A 20201-nucleotide genomic window follows, 5' to 3' on the forward strand; every position below is an offset into this window, starting at 1 on the left:
CTTACCCCTTGAACCAAGACAGCAAGCGCCTTCTGGGGACCATTGCATATGAGTGCAAGTTTAGAGCAAGGTGTAATAACCCTGTGAGTCAGCTTGACTAACAGTATTGCTTTATAAATGCTAGTTGACTGCCTTATAAGCCAACTGGCACTACTGTGCTTTCCATTAGCAATCTGCCAGTAGATAAACCATTTCTCCCATGAATTTGGGGCACGCCCTCCTGCAAGTGCCCATTGGACCCATGGGAAGAGTGGGCTCAGACTTAGTTACTGATGCATACAGGTACAATACACAAAAAGGAAAGACAACTCCTAACTTCTGATACTGCAGAAACTCGAAGTCTCTTTTCTCTTTGCAGCATCCTCACATTGGCTGCTTTCTTCCTCAGGTGATTCACTCTCTGTACCCAAGTCTGTCTGAAGTGTTTGTCTTTTTTTTTTTAACCTCTGCTCAATATATTTATTTTATTGGATGATTTAGAATATTTTTTCTATGCTTACAAGACTCATGTTCTTTCCCTCCCCTCCCCTCACTGCCTTCCCATATCTGACATGCGATTTCACTGGGTTTGACATGTGTCGTTGATCAAGACCTATTTCCATATTATTAATATTTGCACTTGGGTGATTGGTTAGAGTCTACATTCCCAATCATATCTCCATCAACCCATGTGATCAAGCAGTTGTTTTTCTTCTGTGTTTCTGCTCCCACAGTTCTTCTTCTGGAGGTGGATAGAGTTCTTTCTCATATGTCCCTCCGAATAGTTCTGAATCATTGCATTGCTGCTGGTAGAGAAGTCCATTACATTCGATTGTGCCACAGTGTATCAGTCTCTGTGTAAAATGTTCTCCTGGTTCTGCTCCTCTCGCTCTGCATCACTTCCTGGAGGTTGTTCCAGTCTCCATGGAATTCCTCCACTTTATTATTCCTTTGAGCACAATAGTATTCCATCACCAACATATACAACAATTTGTTCAGCCATTCCCCAATTGAAGGGCATCCCCTCATTTTCCAATTTTTTGCCACCACAAAGAGTGTGACTATAAAATATTTTTGTACAAGTCTTTTTCCTTATTATCTCTTTGGGGTACAAACCCAGCAGTGCTATGGCTGGATCAAAGGGCAGACAGTCTTTTGTCACCCTTTGGGCATAGTTCCAAATTGCCCTCCAGAATGGTTGGATTAATTCACAACTCCACCAGCAATGAATTAATGTCCCTACTTTGCCACATCCCCTCCAGCATTCATTACTTTCCTTTGCTATCATGTTAGCCAATCTGCTAGGTGTGAGGTGATACCTCAGAGTTGTTTTAATTTGTATCTCTCTAATTATAAGAGATTTAGAACACTTTTTCATGTGCTTATTAATAGTTGAAGTGTTTGTCTTGAGGCTTCTTCGGCATAGTTTCTCCTCCTAGTCAAGTAGCTCCCCTTTCAAGAAAGAAGAGAGAATTTCTCTCCCTTTAAGGGATCTCCTCCACAGACAGTTTCTGGCTTTCAATGTCTCCAGCTCTCCATTTTTGGAACTCTAACATTTGTCCAGGGCTTGGCTAACTTACTTAGTGTGCTGCTCCCTTTTGGCCTTAGTATTGATCCCTTATAACAAGATTGGAGCTTAACCTGTTTTTAAGTTAAACACTAATTTTTAAGCTCTTTCCTTCCATCTTAGAATCAATACTGTGCTTTGGCTCCAACACAGAAGAGGGGTAAGGGCTAGGTAATGAGGATTAAGTGACTTGCCCAGGGTCACACAACTAGGAAATGTCTGAGGCCAGATTTGAAACTAGGACCTCCCATCTCTAGGCCTGACTCTCAGTCCACTGAGCCACCTAGCTTCCCCCTAATTTAAACACCTTTAATACCTTTTGATTGCATTCTAGTCCTTCTGTGACTACCTCCATTGAAATAGAGGGATCCCTCTCCCTTAAATAAAGATCAAGTGAAATATAACAGGACTTAGAGCTGATTGAAATCATAGGATGGAAATTTTTAATATAAAAATTACAATTTTAATTTAATGTTTAAATTTAGTCATTTAATCAACAATTTAATTAAATTTAATATTAATATAAATTTACAATTTTAGAAGTCATTAGGATGATAGGGTTTTAGACCTTAGAAGAACACTTATTCTAGCTCATTCATTTTATAGTAGAGGAAATCAAGAAATATTTAATAACCTATATTGTGAATTGGTCCAGCCCTTCTAGAAAGCAATTTGGAATTATGCCCCCCAAAATATCTGTGCATGCCTTTCTACCCAGCAAGACCACAACTAGGTCTATGCCCCCAAAGAATTCAAAGAGGAAAATAATCTATATGTCCCAAAAGTGTTTATAGCGGTTCTTTTTGGCAAAGCACTGGAAATTGAAGGGCTGACCATCAATTACGGATTGGCTGAACAAAGAACGTAATGGAATATTGTTATGCCAGAAGAAATGATGAAGGGGGTGCTTTCAGAGAAACTGGGGAAGATTGGTATGAACTGATGCAGAATGAAGGGAGCAGAACCAAGAGAACAGTTTTTAGTTTACAAATAAGTAACATTGTAAAAGACAACTTTGAAAGATTTAAGAACTCAGATCATTGCAATGACTAACCTCTATTCTAGAAGACTGACAATAAAGAATGCTACCCAGAGAAGAGATGAACTAAAAAGGCAGAATGAGACATGTTTTTGGATATGACCAATGTGGGAATCTGTTTAGCTTGACTATTCCCTTTGTTTGTTTTTTAACCCTTAATTTCTATCTTAGTAACAACTCTAAGATAGAAGGGCAAAGGGTAGGCAATCTGGGCCAAATGACTTGCCCAGGGTCATACAGATAGAAGGTATTCAAGGCCAGATTTGAACCCAGGACCTTCCATCTTTAGGCCTGGTGCTCTATCCACATGCCATCTAGACTCTACCCTTTCATAACCTTTCCCCATACACAAAGTTTTTCCAGTCTTCTTAAACTTCACTCTCTCTACTACCTTCAAGTTCTCGCTTCCTTGTCCTAACTAGACTCATGTAAAATCCCACCTTAGACAGGAAGCCTCTCTGAATATCTCCTTAATCCTAGTGCTTTTCTTCAGTGGATGTGTCCTCTTTACCCTGTCTATAGCTTATTTGTACATAGTGGTTTACATGTGGTCTCTCTCATTAGACTGGGATCAGACACAGTCTTTCGCCTTTCTTTGGTGCCTGGCATGTAGTAAGCACATAATAAATACTGACTGACTGCTTTTTTTAAAGGATCTGTTCTTCTTTTCATTTTTTTCTAGTGAGAGAGGGAAAGATAAGTGGGAGAAAAATAAATGCTTGATTATTGAAAAAAATGATTTTTTTAAAGACCACACAAATAGTAACTGGTACAGTTGGAATTCGAATGCAGGTCTTCTGACTACGTATTTAGTGCTCTTTAATACAATCCCTACTCAACTCATCGATGCCTTCCTTAACATACTTAACACAAATTGTCATCCAAACTCTCCCTGAAGACCTCCAGTATCAGAATGCTCATTATTTATCAAAAAGCCCATTCCATTTTTGGACAGCTCTAATTGTTACGACCCTTCCTGGATTGTATGCCTGGCATAGCTCAATGAAACTCTGAGCTATTCCACGCAGGATTACCCAAGGCGGATGGGTCATAGTGGAGAATTCTGACAAAGGCGATTCACGGGAGGAAGAAAGTGCCAAGAAAAACCCACGGACAGTGAGCCCGGCATGCCACGGTCCACAAGGTCCCAAAGCGTCAGACAGTGAAACGACTGAACAACAATTTTGAAGTTTTTTCTTTTTATTGAGTTGAAATCCGTCTCTTCTCAACTTCCACCCATTTATCCTAGTAGTTCTGTACTCCAGGGCCAAGCAAAACAAATTTAATCCCTTTTCCACATGACATACCTTCATAACAACTACATTTAACCGATTCTTTCTCCTCCTCTTTGTAGTTTTATCTCTATATCTATCGTCTCATTCCAACCAACTAAAATGCAGACTCTTAGAGGGTGGGAATTGGGTCATCCCATCCTGCACACTGTGAATATGGACAGAGTGGGCACCCTGTTTCTCAGATGAGTAAATGAAATGAAGTCCTGAGAGGAGGGACAAAACTATTTCTAGATTTTTGCAGATTTCTCGGAGAAGACACAAAGACACAAAGAAAGACCATCATCTCTCTTTTCCTCCCAAGAACTGGAGTCTAAGAGACAGCTTTAGAAGAAGAGCAAAGGACCATCTTGTGTCAGACGCCTGAGGCAGAGGGAGGAGAACCAGGGAGAGGAGGATTGAGCTGGTGGAGCCTCAAATAACAGAATATTCCTGGATCATCGAACTGGAAAAAACTGATCAGCTCCCACTGACTGAACTGAGCTATTGGGGAAGAAAAGGATTGGCTCTGACTGGCCACCGGCACAGAGTCACAGAGGTTGCTTGTTCAATTTTGATTAGAAGGGCAGCCACTCTGGTTCACTGGGAGAGGAAATGGAGACCTTACGGGCAAAGAGAATGGCACAAATGGTGATTTGTGGAGCACCAGGAAAGGCAGAAGCTTTGCAGAGACCAAGACCAAGATATCTGGCCAGGGATAGGTCCCAGGATTGCCCCCAAGGCAGTCCTATACAGTTACAGTCTGGAATAAAGCATGGAGGGAGACAATTTGGATCACATAAACTTCGGGAAACTTATGTGGAAATTTATTATTGCATGTCATTGGTCAGAATAAATAAACAACTAATAAAAGATGAAATCTGATCTCCCCTTTATCCTTTCCCAACAACACCTTACTCAAGCTTCCCTTCTAGGAACTCCACCCCTGACACTCCTAGGCAGGCTTTCAACATCTACACCTATTACTAATCTAATCTCTAAGACGTGATACAGGGGTTACTTATATGTGCGAACTCCCTTTGGGAAAAATCTGCCTTTGGTACTATTTTGTCTGTTTTAAGTCAGGGATCTCATAGACTTCTAGAAGGTTTGGGCTGGACATCTTTGGTTTCTTAGACCATCTATCTTAGAACCAAATAATGCTGTATATTGGTTCCAAGGCAGAAGAGCAGTAAAGGCTAGGCAATGGAGGTTAAGTGACTTGCCCAGGGTCACAAAGCTAGGAAATGTCTGAGGTCATATTTGAACCCAGGACCTCCCATCTCTAGGCATGGCTCTCCATACAATGAGCCACCCAGCTGCCCCAAATTTACTCAGTTCTAGAATGAGTTTAGCTTAGTGGCTACTGTGTTAGATCTTCTCAGAAAACTTAGGATTCAGATCCCACCTCCAACACTTTAGTTATACAACTGTAGGCAGCTGAGCCACAGTTTCCATACCTGTTACATGAGAATGATAATACCAGTATGGAGTAGCTGCTTCACAGGGTTGTGGAGAACCCAAATAAATCACAGATGAGAGATCTTGAAGAGATCGCAGCAGCCGCCTAGTCCAACCCACATATAATATGTCCAAAAAGCAGTCCTTCAACCTCTATGTGAGGAAGGAGAACCTGCCCCTCTCCAGGCAGCTTATTCCATTTTTGGACAGCTGTAATGGTGGACAGAGTGCCTGGTACTGAGTTCAAATGTGACCTCAGACACTTAGTAGCTAAGTGACCCTGGGCAAGTTACTTAACCCTGTTTGCCTCAGTTTCCCCTTCTGTAAAATGAGTTGGAGAAGGAAATGGCAGACCACTCCAGTACTTTACCAAGGAAATCCCAACTTAGGAGAATGAACGTTATTCACATTCAGAGAAAGAACTGTCGGAGTAGAAACACAGAAGAAAAACAACTGCTTGATCACAAGAGTTGATGGGGATATGATTGGGGATGTAGACTCTAAAGGATCACCCTACTGCAAATATTAGTAATATGGAAATAGATCTTGATCAATGACACATGTAAAACCCAAGGAAATTGCATGTTGGCTATGGGAGGGTGTTGGTGGAGGAGAGGGAAAGAACACAAATCATGTAGCCATGGAAAAATATTCTAAATTAATTAATTAAATAAAATTTTTCAAAGAAAGAAAACCCCAAATGAGGCCATGAAGAGTTGGACACAGTAGAAACAACTGAAGAACACAATGTTAGGAGCTTTTTCCTGACCTTAAACCTAAATTAGCCTCCTCACAACTTCTGTCCATTACTATGATTCTTGCACCCTGGGGCCAAAGAAGACAAGCATAAACCTTCTTTTTCAGGACAGCTCTTCAAATATTTAAAAGATGGCGACTTTGTATATTCATAAAAAATTTTCCATAGAAAACATAATAAAAAAATAAAAGACGGCGATCATTTCTGTTCCAAGCCTTCACTTTTCCAGGCCAAATACCTTCAGTGGCATCTCCCAATTTCCCTGGCATGGACTCAAGGCTTTTTAGTTGAATTGCCCTCTTCTAGAGACTCTCTAGCTTCTCAGTCTTCTTTTTCAGTGGAACCACCCAGAACTGAACCCAACAGCCATGATGAGTCTATGCCTGAGAAGGGCAGAGAACAATGAGATGCTTACCTCCCTTCTCATGGAAACTGAGCCTCTCTTCACGCTGCCCCAAATCCCATTCCTTTTTTTGGCAGCTACCTCACCCTGCTGATTCATATTGAGTTTGCAGTCTGCTAAACCCCCAGCTAGTTGAAGAACATCTGTCCTCCAATCACATCCCCACCTTCCTCCACTCTGTATTTGTAGAATACATGACTTCAATTTAATCTGGGGGTTTAGTCTAATACTCTGGTCTATCAAGATCTTTTTGGGTCCTGTCTCTCTAGTTCAGCACGTTCGCCGTCTGGCCGTATCACCCTGAAAGAACTTGATCTTATCTCATCTCAGAAGCCAAGTTGGGAAACAACCTAAGAAGAGTGGATGACGTAGGCTGGGGTTTCCCTCCCTCAAGAGAAAACATGGAATAGTGGTAGATACAGTGCTGGATTTGTAATCAGGAAGACCTGAGGGAAGGGGGGGGGGAGGTGTCAAATCCCATTTCTGACATTATCCTAGTCATGGTTTATTGGTTTTCCATCTCTACCCTCCCATTCCAAACCTGCTCTTTGACCAAAATGGGACCTCCAATCCCTCAACTTCTTAGTTCTCTCCCAGGTCTTCACCCCGACACAAACTACACTCTTCTCCTTTTTTCATCTTGACCCCAATGTTCAACTCTACCAGTTGAACCAGTTGAACTCTGCCATATTCGTTCTCTTTTCTTAAACCCTTTGGCCCATTATTCTACATCAGTCTTCTATGACGAAGCCTCAGCCTTATGTCACTCCCGCCATCTTTCTGCCTTCATATCTACTGAAGTGGTAGGACTACATGCTACTGAATGAAGGTAGAGAAAATCAGGCAGCAGTTCTGACTGAGTCTAGGACAAATTTATGTTATGTCTCAGTCCTCATTGCCCCTAGGTGATCCTTCTACACTTCCTAATTAATTCACCATCCCATCCATCACAGGGGTTCTTTCAGACCTTTTTCTCTCTCTTTTTTAAAGCCTTATCTTGTGTTAAAATCAATACTAAGTGTTGGTCCCAAGGCAGAAAAGTAGTAAGAAAGGCTAGGCAATAGGCTTACGTGACTTGTCTGGGGTCACACAGTCAAGAAGCTTCTGAAGCTAGATTTGAGTTTAGGACCTCTTGTTTCCAGATTTGGCTTTCTATCCACTGAGCAATCTAGCTGTCTCTCTTCCGGACCTTTTCATCCCTTCTCAAATCACCGGTGGCACCTCCTCTCCACACTCTCTCAGTTGAGAATCTTACTTCATATTTTACTGAAAAAAAAAAATTCGATGCCATTGACAATGAGCTGAAGCAAGGAGCCATCAACAGAGGAATAGGCTGTCCCTGAAAAGGAATCACTGGGAAGAGAGGGGAGGCGTATTTTCTCTTCTCTTCACATCTCTATTGTCCATGGAGTTTAGCAGTGAAGCTACTACTCTAGAAGGAGGTACGACTCCATCTCAAGACTAGAAGCAGCTTCAAGCAGCAGGAGCTCTAGTAGCAAAGAAAATGGATTTGAGAGACAACGAGCCCTAGAAATTAAAAGTTCAAGGTTGCTCAATGGAGAGAGCGCCAGACCTGGAGTTGGAAGAACATGGGTTCAAATCTGGCCTTAAATACTTCCTAGCTGTGCAACCCTGGGCAAGTCACTTAACCCCAATTGCCTAGTCTTTATCACTTTTCTGCCTTGGAACTAATATTTAATACTAATTTAGAAGGTAAGGGTTTAAAAAAAAACCAAACAAACATTAAACTGCATAGAGTAGATCCTGGGAAACCACTGAGCAGCTTGACTAACAGAGACCCTTGTGTTGGGGGTGGAGTTCAATGAGAGGTTCACTAGGAAGAAAAAGACAGTTCTGAAATTGTGGGGTACTTCACCAGCAGTGTAATCTAAGTTTATGCCTGCTCTTCCCACAGATACTATCTGCATTTGTAGGAGATGGATTCTTGTTTTATGGGGAAAGCTTCTTATAGTTGCTTTTCTTATTCCATCATCTTAGTAAATGTCTTGCTAAGAAAGAGTTGTATCTACTGGTTGACTGTTAATAGAAACACAGAAATGGGGGCTCATACACTAATGTTGTAGGAAGTCATACTTACAGGGGATTTTGCAAATCTGAGAATAGGTGCTGCCTTTTGGAGATACAGAGTGTGAGTGTGAGTTTTAATTGATGGAGGAACCCAGAAGGGAAACTATATTCTGATCTTTCAAATATTACTGATTAGCTCAACAATCGGATCTACCATTCTTTTAGATCTTTAGGAAGTACTTCCTCTAGGCCAAGTGACTTGAGTTTGTCAAGTGCAACCAGGTAGACTCTTGCTCTCTCCTCATGCATCTTGAGTATCAACTTTATTAGACATTTTTTCCTTGTCATTTCTAGTACTGAGGTCATTCCTGGTGGCTGAGAAAACAAAAGAATGGAGAACTCTGCTCTTTTTTTCACATCAGTTATCATCATTCCATTTATCTCAAACAAATTTATTTTTCTTTCCAGTATTACTTTTTTTCATTTAAAATTAAAATAGAAAACCATTTTTGTTAACCTTAGCTTCACTCATCAGTCTCAGTTCATGCTGGACATTAGCACTCCTGACACTATTTTTATAGGTCCTTTCATGCCCTTATATTCATCCTCTGTTACCTACTTTGCTCGATGTGTTCTATGTTCCTTTTTTAAAAAACAAAACCCTTACCTTCCATCTTAGAATCAATACCGTGTATTGGTTCCAAGGCAAAATAACAATAAGAGCTAGGCAATAAGGGGTTAAGCAACTTGCCCAGGTTCACACAGGTAGGAAATGGCCTGGGCCAAATTTGAATGCAGGACCTCCCATCTGTAGGCTTGGCTTTCAATACACTGAGTCATCTAGCTGTCCCATGGCTTTCTTTTTAGAAATCTAAGTTGACAAGATTTGGAAATTGACAAGATGTCCATCAGTTGGGAAATGGTTAAACAAGTTGTGGTGTATGATTGTGGAGAAATACCAGTGTGCTAGGAGACATGATGAGAAGGATGATTTGAGAAAAACCTGAAAAGAACTTCATAAACTGATGCAGTCTAAAGTGAGAAGAACCAGGAGACTACTGGGCACAATAATAGCAATATTATATGATGAACAATTGTGAATGACAGCTGTTCTTAGCAATACCATGATCTAAAATAATGCCATCTGCCTCCAGAGAAAGAACTGAGCTTGATTGCAGATGGACAATCTATATTTCACTTTTTCTTCATTTTTTTTATTTGTTAGAGTCCTCTTCCACAAAATTACTAATAGGGAAAAAGGTTTTACATTTTTGCACATGTAAAATCTATATCAGATTGCTTGTCATTGGAGTGAAGGGAGGAGAGAAAAGGAGGAAGGGAGGAAGGGGAAGGATTTGATTCAAACTAAAAAAAACTCAGGTTAAAACTTTTTTTCATGTACAAATATTAGAAGCATAGAAATATTAAAAGTATAGAAATCTAAGTTGGCACTGAAAGTCTAAAGGATAGGTCTCTGGAAGAAGTGAGGCTCACCGTGACAAGGAGACTTGTTCTGGTTGTTATGGGGTTCAAGTATAAATCCTACATGCTCTATATTTTTTGGTAGGGGACATAAAACATCGTATTAAGGGCACACATTGATTTTCCTGTGCTTCTAGACTGCTCTCCCCAGAAAACTCCCAATTTTCTTGCTAATTTGAATTGTCTTCAGAATTTCCTTCTTTAGCGGCTCCTATACCTCTTTGGCTGACTTTTCTTGTATCATTTTAATCCCTGGGATCCTACCTATCCTTCCTCTGAGCACTTTGAGATCTGATCTCCCAAAATCTAAGACATACGGCTTTGCCCAAATTTCCTCTCCTCTATTACAAATTCTAGGATAGAGTGGCCACCTCCTCCCAGGATTCTTATCACTTTTAGTTTCTCCCTGTTAATGAGGATCAAATCCAGAATATTTCCTGGTTTGAAGGAAACCTGGTTGATTTCTCACTTTTTAAAGGATAAAATTATGATTAAGCCAAGTCCAGAAGTTACTAGCTGCTCTGCTTTTGGCAGGAAAAGAGCTCCAACAGATTCCTGTGTAACCAAGACTATGGTATATCATACTTTTCTGCAACACTTGTGATGTTTCCCAGGCTTCCCAACCATTTCCTCTTAAAGTTCAGGGCGTCTGTAGTATAATCAAATGACTTCACTTGTTTGCCCTCTATTTTCCCCAATACTCTCTCATGCTTCTCCTCTTCTGATTCCCAAATTGTCTCATGCAAATATTTCTTTTCTTTCCTTTCTCCCTTTCTCCCTTTCTCCCTTTCTCCCTTTCTCCCTTTCTCCCTTCCTTCCTTCCTTCCTTCCTTCCTTCCTTCCTTCCTTCCTTCCTTCCTTCCTTCCTTCCTTCCTTCCTTCCTTCCTTCCTTCTCTTCCTTCCTTCCTTTTCTTCCTTCCTTCCTTTCTAAATAAATACATAAAACTCTTACCTTCTGTCTTAGATTCAATTCTAAGACAGAACAGCAAAAACTATACAATTGGAATTAAATAACTTGCTCAAAGTTACACAACTAGGAAGTGTCTGAGGCCAAATTTGAACTCAGGTTCTTCTGACTCCAGGCCTGACACTATCCACTGTGTTACTTTCCTCCCCCCATATTTCTTCTTAATGTCCAATATCATCCTTCTCTACCACACCCCACCCTACTACCAGCACTTTCTTAACACACTGGACTTTTTGAAGAAGGTCTAGCCAGTCAGAACCAGTCGTAGGCTTCATCCAACTAAGTCCTACTGGTACCCAAGAGGTCAAATTTTCCTCTTTTCTTTAAGACTTCTTCTTGCTGGTTGACTAAATTTTGAGTATTTGTGCATTGATATTTGAGGCCAAGAATTCACTACTGGCTCCTTTCTTGGATTTTGTCTCCTGGGTCTTGACTGCTATCCCACCACCCCCCCTTTCCATAGTAACTTTCTATGGTATCTAGCTTATAGAATAAACTTTGTCCTCCTTCCCCCATCACTGATCAAGATAGTTTAATTAGATTCACAAGACACAAAAAAAAATACATTCTTTTCTTTTCTTTTTTAACATTCATCACTCACAATTTTAATTTTCTGCATTGACAAGTTACACAGGAAAAAGAAAATGAAATTTTATTTTAAAATGAGAAGTTAGGGATAGGTCACACCTAGAGATAGAAGGTCCTGGGTTCAAATTTGACCTCAGATACTTCCTAGCTGTGTGACCCTGGGCAAGTCATTTAACCCCAACTGCCTAGCCCTTATTGCTCTTCTGCCTTAGAACTGATACTTAGCATTAGTTCTAAAACAGAAAGTAAGGGTTTTGGTTTTTTTAATTGATTCATACAAAAGAAATATATAAATCTTATATACAATAAATCTATTTTAAATACAAAAATAGCATCTATGATAAATATTTTATCATATAGTAATATATAGTACATATGCAAAAGATAGTTGAGATTTAATCACCCAAATATTCATAGTATATATATTATATGGCCTGGTTATAATAAATTTTGTTTTCTTGTTGAGTTGTTTCAGTAGCTTTCAACTCTTTGTGACCACATTTGGGTTTTTCTCAGCAAAGATATTGGAGTGGTTTACCATTTTCTTTTCCAGCTTATTTGACAGAAGAGGAAACTGAGTCCACCAGGGATAAGTGCCTTGCCCAGGAATACACAGACAGTAAATATCTGAGGCCAGATTTGAACTCAAGTCTTCCTAACTTCAGACCAGGTAATCTATACTGTGCCATCTAGCTGCCCCTGAATATAATTAATACACTACCCTAAGTTTAGATTATTTGTCTGAATGTATATTCAAAATATTTTTATATCAGGTCCTGCAATAATCCAAATGCTACATGTATAAGATATCAGCTTTTGTTCTAACTTGATTATTAAAAGTATTTCGCTAATAGAAACACAACAGTCTATAACCGTCTGATGCTGTTGCCCTTAGTTTTTGCAGAGGACCATGACTGGCTTGTGGGTGAAATGGATTTAAGTGATGCAGAATTGCACAAAGTCATCAGCCTCACTCTGTCTTCCAGCCATCCCAAGTCCAGTGGCAGGACAAAAGGCAGCATGGAGTGGGATAACCTTGGAGTCTCTGATGTCTGACCAAGCTCTAAGGGTTCCGCAGCTCCTGCTTCAACAGCCTTCATGGAAGTTGGAACAAATTGTTCTCATCCACTCATTTTGCCTGGGGAAGTCTTTGCATGCGTGGAGCAGACATCCCCTGTCTTGTGTAGACAGGTTAGAGCCCTGTCGGTTCCCCTCAACCTGGTTTAGCCCATCTGCCAAGACAGCTTTACTGGGATGTGATTGCCACTATATACACAGATACACAACTATCAAAAAAGCAGGCAACATTCCTGCCAAGCAAAAATCTTAACTAATAAAACTGCATTTAAAAAAAAGCAATTTTAAAGAGTGAATTCAAACAAAGCTGAACAGAATGCTGAACTAACAAGGATTTAGAAAAGAAAATACATTCTTTTTGCTAGTATTTATCTCTCTTATTTTATTTTCTAAACCCTTGTTGAAACAATATTTTCAGCAGAAGTGACTGTTAACTTTGTTCTTCACCTTTTAAAATGTTTTAGTTGAACTATCTTCAGATTCACTTTCTTGGAATTATTTTGATTTTTCTTAGTAGAACTGCTATCCATCCTCTTGACACTGGAACTTTTTATAGCTTTTTGCTTTTAGGAGTTTTTTTTAATTAGTATTTTAATAACAGATTTCCACAGAAGTTTTCCAAAGTTATATGATTCATGTTGTCTCCATCCGTCCTTTCTTCCTTTCCCACTCCTAATTCAATCTGGGTTATACATGTATTATTACACAAAACATATAGAAGGAGTTTTTTTGTTTAGGCTTTTCTTTTTTGGATCTTTTTCAGTTGTTCTTCACTTTTTAAAGTTTCTTCTGAAGTCTTTTCTTTCTTTCTCTTTTTCATCTTTACTACTAGATTCATCTCATAGCATATCAGGACATTTAGTATGCTTAGCCATCCTTGCTATTCCAAAACTGCTCTGTTTCTTTTCACTGCCTTTGCTTGATTTTTAAACAATTTTTTTTATGCCAAGAAGGTTTTGGATGCATTAAAAAAATTGAGATTCTGGCTACTAGTTTACTATTTATTCCTGATTTCTCCAAATCTAGAATTTTCCAGATACTCTTTAACATGGCATTTCTAAATTTTTCCAACATTTCCCCTTTTTAAAAAAAATATTGATCACTTCCTTTTTCAAATACAAAGCCACTAAACTGATCCATATTCTTCTTCAGAGAAGCTAATGTGCCTGACCTGTTTACGAAGAGTTCTAGGTTCACCAATTTTCTTCTTACTGTGAAATATATTCTTTCAGTTCACAAAGTTTCAGTCCCTTTCCTTGTTCGATTGCCTTCTTTGATGATACTCTTTTCTTTTTTTATTCCTTGTCTTCCTCACTGCTTTCTTCCAATAGATGCAGTCTTACAAGTCTTTATTGGTATAATGTACCCTGGCCTCTCTTGTATCTGGTATCTCTAGCCAAGGATCTGTCATTCCTATATTTCAAGCTGTAAAAGTCCAAATCCATTCTCAGACACCATATTCATAGCTAACTGTCCACTTGGAAAATCAGTTTTCCTCTTCTGCATCCCTTGGCTTCAATGGGCAACAATGAGCAAAACATAATTTATGCTTCTACAGTCTTCTGTTTCTTGTCTAAGACTTGGGCTCCTTGGCTCCTAGATCAAGAATTGGAAGGGACTCAGAGACCGTCTAGTCTGAGTCTCTCATTTTTCAGACTTTGTAATGGTTGGAAATAATTTGTAGGCAAGAACATTTGTGGCTAGTAAGAATTTATGTAAAACCGTTTACGAATGTCAGTTCTTATTACGGTAAGATTATATGATTGTGCTGTATGATATAAAGACAATTTGGCTCATATGTGGCATTGACAGATAGCTAATCTTCTCCACAGGAGACTGTGATTTCCATCTTGTTCCTTCTGGTGCCGATCTTCAGGAAAGGCATTAGGGAAGAATTCTGTCTATCCACTACAACTTATGTATTGGTAGTGTAGGGGTACAGAACTTGGGGGGGGGGCAAGGATCAACATCTTCCCTGCTTAATTCAAAGGGGAAGATAATACTTCGATTACTATTGGCAGCCTAGCTCCCTCCCATCAGGCTCTGGTTACACAAATGACTACAACCATCACAAATAACACATAAGTGCCGTATCAGTGGGTTTGGGGACTGGGGTTATATTTGTAAAATTTTATATCCAAGTCAGCAGTAAACAGAAATCAGGGCTGTTTTACAGATTAGAACAGAAATTGCACAAGGTATAATTGATGCTTGTTTTCATTTGGGAAAAACAAATTCTGGTCAACAAATTTTAATCTTTTAAAAGAAAAGCAAAAACCAGAGTAGAACAGAACAAAGGATACCTACAAGTAATTGAGCTATTCATCTGGGGCAAGGTAAGATCTCAGCTCCAAAAGTGTAAGGATTAGCAGTCCTAAGGAAGTAACTAGGAGAAGGGATATATTGCAGACCCAACTTCTCCCATGTTTGTGGCTTCAAGAGTTCCTGATAGCCATTCATTGCTTTCCTCTCTCAACTGTCTCTCTTAAAGTCCTCTTCCAAAGTAATGCCTGATAGCCAGGGATGGGAGGTCCTGGGTTCAAATCCTAGCTATGTGACCCTGGGTAAGTCACTTAACTCTCTCACGATACAGTATCAATTCTAAGACAGAAGGTAAGAGTTTAAAAAAAAACAGTAATAAAGTAATTCCTTCTCCATTTCCACAGGTAGGAAGTATAGCACTTCATCATTCTTATATTCAGGAGTTATATTTCCCTCCTAATATACAGCACACAACGTCACAGGGCTATCCTTGAGGAAAACCTTCTAACTTGCGAGGAAGTGAAGAGTACATTATTTACATTTTACAAATGAGGAAATAGGTCTGGAGAGTTTAGATGACTTGCCCCAATTCATCATAGCTATATTAGCTGTGTGACCCTGGGCAAGTCACTTAACCACACCTGCCTCAGTTTCCTCATCTGTCAAATGAGCTAGAGAAGGAAATAATGGCAAACCACTCCAGTATCTTTGCCAAGAAAACCCAAAGAGGGTCATGAAGAGTTGGATGGGACCGAAATGACTCAATGACATTCAGTAGCAGAATGGAGACTAGAACCCCAAGCCTCCTGACCCTCCCATCCTTCCAGCATTCTTTTCTGCTGCATTTGAACCTATTTGCCTCGGTGTGTATGGCAGCCTCGAATTAAAGAGTAAAGAGTGTAAAGTCATGGGTGGTTTTCTGTTTTCCACAATTCTAAGAATCTTGGCCAGGCCATCTTACAAGCCCAAACGAGTCTGCTCAGGGCTGTCCTTAAGGACCCACCTGTTCTTAGCAGTCATCTAGCATAATTGACAAGAGAGCAGCCTTTTCTCTTACATTTAGATCTGTGGCAATTTTTGAAAGGCTGCCATTCAGGGCTGACAATTTAGTTGCTTGCTATAGTTCCAAATTACATGCCACACTGAATAACAGTCCACAGACCCCTCCTGACTGTTGTAAGTACCTGCTTAAGGTTGCTATGCCTGAGGCTAAGAAAAACAACAAAACCCCATTATACAGACTTCTTCAAAGGCACACAGAGGAGCTTCTAATGGAGGAGTACTCTCTCAGTTGCCTAAACAGGTAAAATATATATTGGGATCAATTCTTTAAAGTCACATAAGTGTGAGAATTTAACCCTAGCTTGCAGCCCTTTCTTTCTCTTGGTACCCTAAGATCAGCCTTGGATTTTACAGGGAAAGTTTCAGATTGAGTTTGAAAATAGCGTATTCTCTGATTGAATTAGGTGGCAATTGAACCCTACCCTCAGACTGAACTAAGAACAAAAGCTGATGCTTTACTGTTAAAATAAGGGGGACCAATGAGCACTTTGGGGGGGTCTCAGGGACCTCTTGGCTTCCTGGGGCCAGGAAGATGCTTGCCACTTGTCCCAGGCGACTCCTGGGATCCTGAAGTCGTGGCTCTGATCCAGACTGAGGTCAGAGTTCACCAAATCAGACAAGTGAAGTCACAAAGAGCAGAAGATTGGCCTGGGAAAGGGAAGTGGCTCTCTTTTTGCTCAGAATCACTGTGAGAGGAAGTGACTAGACGATCCTTGGTGTATGCATAGTGTGACCCCCTCCCCTAGTTGGCTGGAGGAAGGGGGCCAGGAGAGTGCCCGTGTGGACAAGCACAGGCTAGGAGAGGTGGCTTGGGAAGGGAATAGCCAGTCACATGTGACTAGTACCTTTTTCTTCTCGGATCCACGTTTTAAATTATTTAATAAATACATATACATTTTTATTTTTATAACAAGTTTCCACATAAGTTTTCCAAAGTCATATGATCCATATTGTCTCCCTCTCTTCTTCCCTCCCCACTCCTGGAGCTGACAAGCAATTCAATCTGGGTTATACATGTTAAACACATATAAATAAAGATACAGTCTCCAGAGAACTTTAATCTGAACAGAAGTAAACATTGAATGCAGTAGAGGTAGAGATTAAGACGATAACTGAGAGTTCGGAACTGGCGATAAGAGTCCAGGGTTTGATTTGCTCTCCCTAACTTTGAGTGACATGGAGACCTTGAGTGAATCATAACTTCCATTGGATTCTAAGGACAAAATGAGGTCATGGGAAGTATTCTAAAAACTATGAAGGATTGGGCAAATGTGAGAGATTTTTATCATCATGGCCCTTTCCTTGAATTCCACTGTCCCAAGGTACTCTTTACATCAAAAGAGTTGTAATTTTATCCATGTAGACATGATGCTCTAATGAGATAGTCCCAATCCTCTCATTCCCTTAATAAGTATTCTTCTCAGGGTTTTGTGATCAAAAAATAACTCAGCAACTTTAGCCAACTTTCTTGTTAAAGCTAGCTAAGCTGACCCTTGGAGAGAAGACACACAAACTATCCAGATCCATCCTCAAAGGCTTTTCCAGCTCAGGAGGACCCACTGGGGATCTCCATTGGCATAATCCTTGGTTCACTCAGATTAAGTATCAGAGTTGTCAGGTTGTTGTCCTTTGTACTGAAACAGGACCAAAATGACACCATGATGGTGGTGTGTCCAACTGTGGCTGATCAGACCAATAGGAGCTCAGAAGCTTCTACCACAGGCTGGGCACTATTGTCCATGTGAACATTTGAGATGGACATGCTCTAAATTGGCCCATCTTACATTTCTTTTTAGCTACTACAATTCTGCTTTGCTCATAGGGCACAGAAACTTCTTTAATGCAGCCTTGCTGGGCTGGAGGGTCCTCTGTGCCAGTGTCTTCCATATCTCCTAATCAATACCGAAGTTCTTCATAAAGGCTGTGAGAGTTTCCTTGTATCCTTTCTTCTGACTTCCATGGAAGAGCTTTCCAGTCAGCAAAATCCTCTTTTAGACAAACAAAGTGGCAGTCGAGTTTGAACTTGGCAGAGCAGCTCATGGTCACCACCCTGAACAGTAGCAGCCAGATCACAGGGTCATCGCCTCGCTGGCCTGAAGCAGCAGTGGGATTGGGAAACTCCTTGGGTGTCTGAGCAGCTTTTTTTAAGGATATCGCACTGCTCACCTCTTGATGTGAGGAAAGGGTTAGGACAAATGCCCTAAAAATTGTCTGCTTCTCCTAACCTAACCCTGGTCTGCTTACTGAGGCAGATGAGGATCTTACCCTATGGTCAAAACACACAAAAAATGTATAAAAACATTTACAAAGACAATTCTACTCATTGGTACGTGGAATGTGTGTGTGTTTATGGACTACCCAAATCCAGTCAGCTTGAAAAAAGAGCAGCTTTTGTTGCAAGAGAACTCAGCAGGTATCATATCCAAACAATAGCCCTAATTTTAAAAAAAATGGCAAATGACCAATTTACTGAAGTTGTAGCTGGACACACATTTATTTCTGGAGTGGTTGCTGCGATGCGGAGTGCTGTGAAGCTGGCAAAGATTTCCCAATCAGTTCTAATCTAGTCAGCAATTTGGTATGCCTCCCAAAAGCAGTGAATCACAGGCTCATGACAGTGTGATGACCACTTGCAGGAAAGGGCCCAGTAATCATCATCCATGCATATGCTCCCACCATGCTGAACCTTGACACAGTCAAGGAAAAAAATGTATGAAGACATGGAGACCTTTATCAATAGTGTGCCAGAAGAGAACAAGCTTGTCATTCTGGGTTGTACAAATTAAAATTAGATCTCAATAATAAAAAATATTATATTTTAGGAGATTTATTTGTGATCACTTAGAAATAAAGGAATAAAAGGGATACAAAATAAAGACCACGTGCCCATGGCTGATTAGCCATTTCAAAATCCCCACTCACCACCGCCATGATTGCTGACAGGGACAAAAAGAGAGCAGGACTCTCCATGTCCCCACCTAATATCCCCTGTCTACAGGAAGTACCTAAGGACAGGAAGTCAGTGGGCTCCTGGGAAATGTAGTTCTTTTTTTAAGGTTAACAGATTTTCAATTAAACACTCACAAACAATCCTGTGAGATAGATGTTATTGTTATCTCCCATTTTGCATGTAAGAAAATTGAAGCAAACAGAACTTAAGTGGCTTTTCCAGAGTCACACATCTTGGAAGTGTCCAAAGCCAGATTTAAATACAGTTCTTCTTGACCTGACTCCTTGCCTAGCATTCTATCCTCTCACCACCAGCTGCCTCTAGTGGAACACCTGGATATATAAACTGAACTAAATATCAGTTACACAAAAATTACTTTTATACCCCTAAGAGCCAGTCTTGGCACAGACTACCAGGCATGTCAGGGTGTCCTTAGGAGGAATGGAGTTGGAAAAAGCAACAGCAATGGCCACTTATTACTGAAAACATCTACACGTCATGACTTTCTTACCAACACTGTCTTCCATTTACCTAGAGGCGATTCAACATCATGGATACATCCTTGAAGCAGATATTGGCATTTAATAGACCATGTCTCCATAAGGAGAGGAAAGAGAGAGAATCAAAGGTAATGTGTGGTCCAGAATGCTAGACGCACAGTAGACTGATTTTCTCCATGTTAAACATGGACATTCAATAAAAACTGGGCCCCCACGGCAAGACTCCTCCCAGAAGACTTCACATTGACAGATTAGAGGGCTTCTCAGGGCAGAAACAATTTGTTAATAACTTAGAGGGAAAGTTGAGTCGATAACGTGGTTGGCAGCAGTAGCGCAAAAATGGAATGGATGGCTTTCAGAAATCTGTTGTACAGCACAGTTTTTACTCATCTGGTCCAGAACACAAGCAAACATCAGGATTACTTTGATAAAAATGATAGGAAAATTCACAAGATATTCAATGAAAAATGAGAACTTCACAGGTTTACCAGTAGGAGAGCTCTATCTCTAAGAAGGTAGTATTTCATGTCATCAAAAGTAAGGTACCTGGGTGACCCTGGGCAAGTCACTTGACCCCCCATTACCTTACCACTCTTCTGCCTTGGAACCAATACACAGTATTGATTCTAAGAAAAAAGGTAAGAGTTTAAAAATAAATTTAAAAAAAATAAATAAAAATTAAAGTACCCACATCTTAGAGAGATGCCGGATTCTTGGCTGGGGAAGAAGGCAAACGAAATTCAATTTTACACTGATAGTAACAACCCAATAGGCTTTTATGATATCCTGAAGGCTATTTATGGACCA

At 40.2% G+C, this 20201-nt stretch overlaps 1 pseudogene; it reads right to left on the bottom strand.

The window, feature by feature from the left end:
• Positions 1-11951: 11951 nt before the first annotated feature.
• Positions 11952-18875, bottom strand: LOC100619326 (protein DEK-like; annotated as a pseudogene).
• Positions 18876-20201: the final 1326 nt, after the last annotated feature.

This window comes from Monodelphis domestica, chromosome 2 (genome assembly GCF_027887165.1).
Source record: "Monodelphis domestica isolate mMonDom1 chromosome 2, mMonDom1.pri, whole genome shotgun sequence".
Taxonomy (NCBI): domain Eukaryota; kingdom Metazoa; phylum Chordata; class Mammalia; order Didelphimorphia; family Didelphidae; genus Monodelphis; species Monodelphis domestica.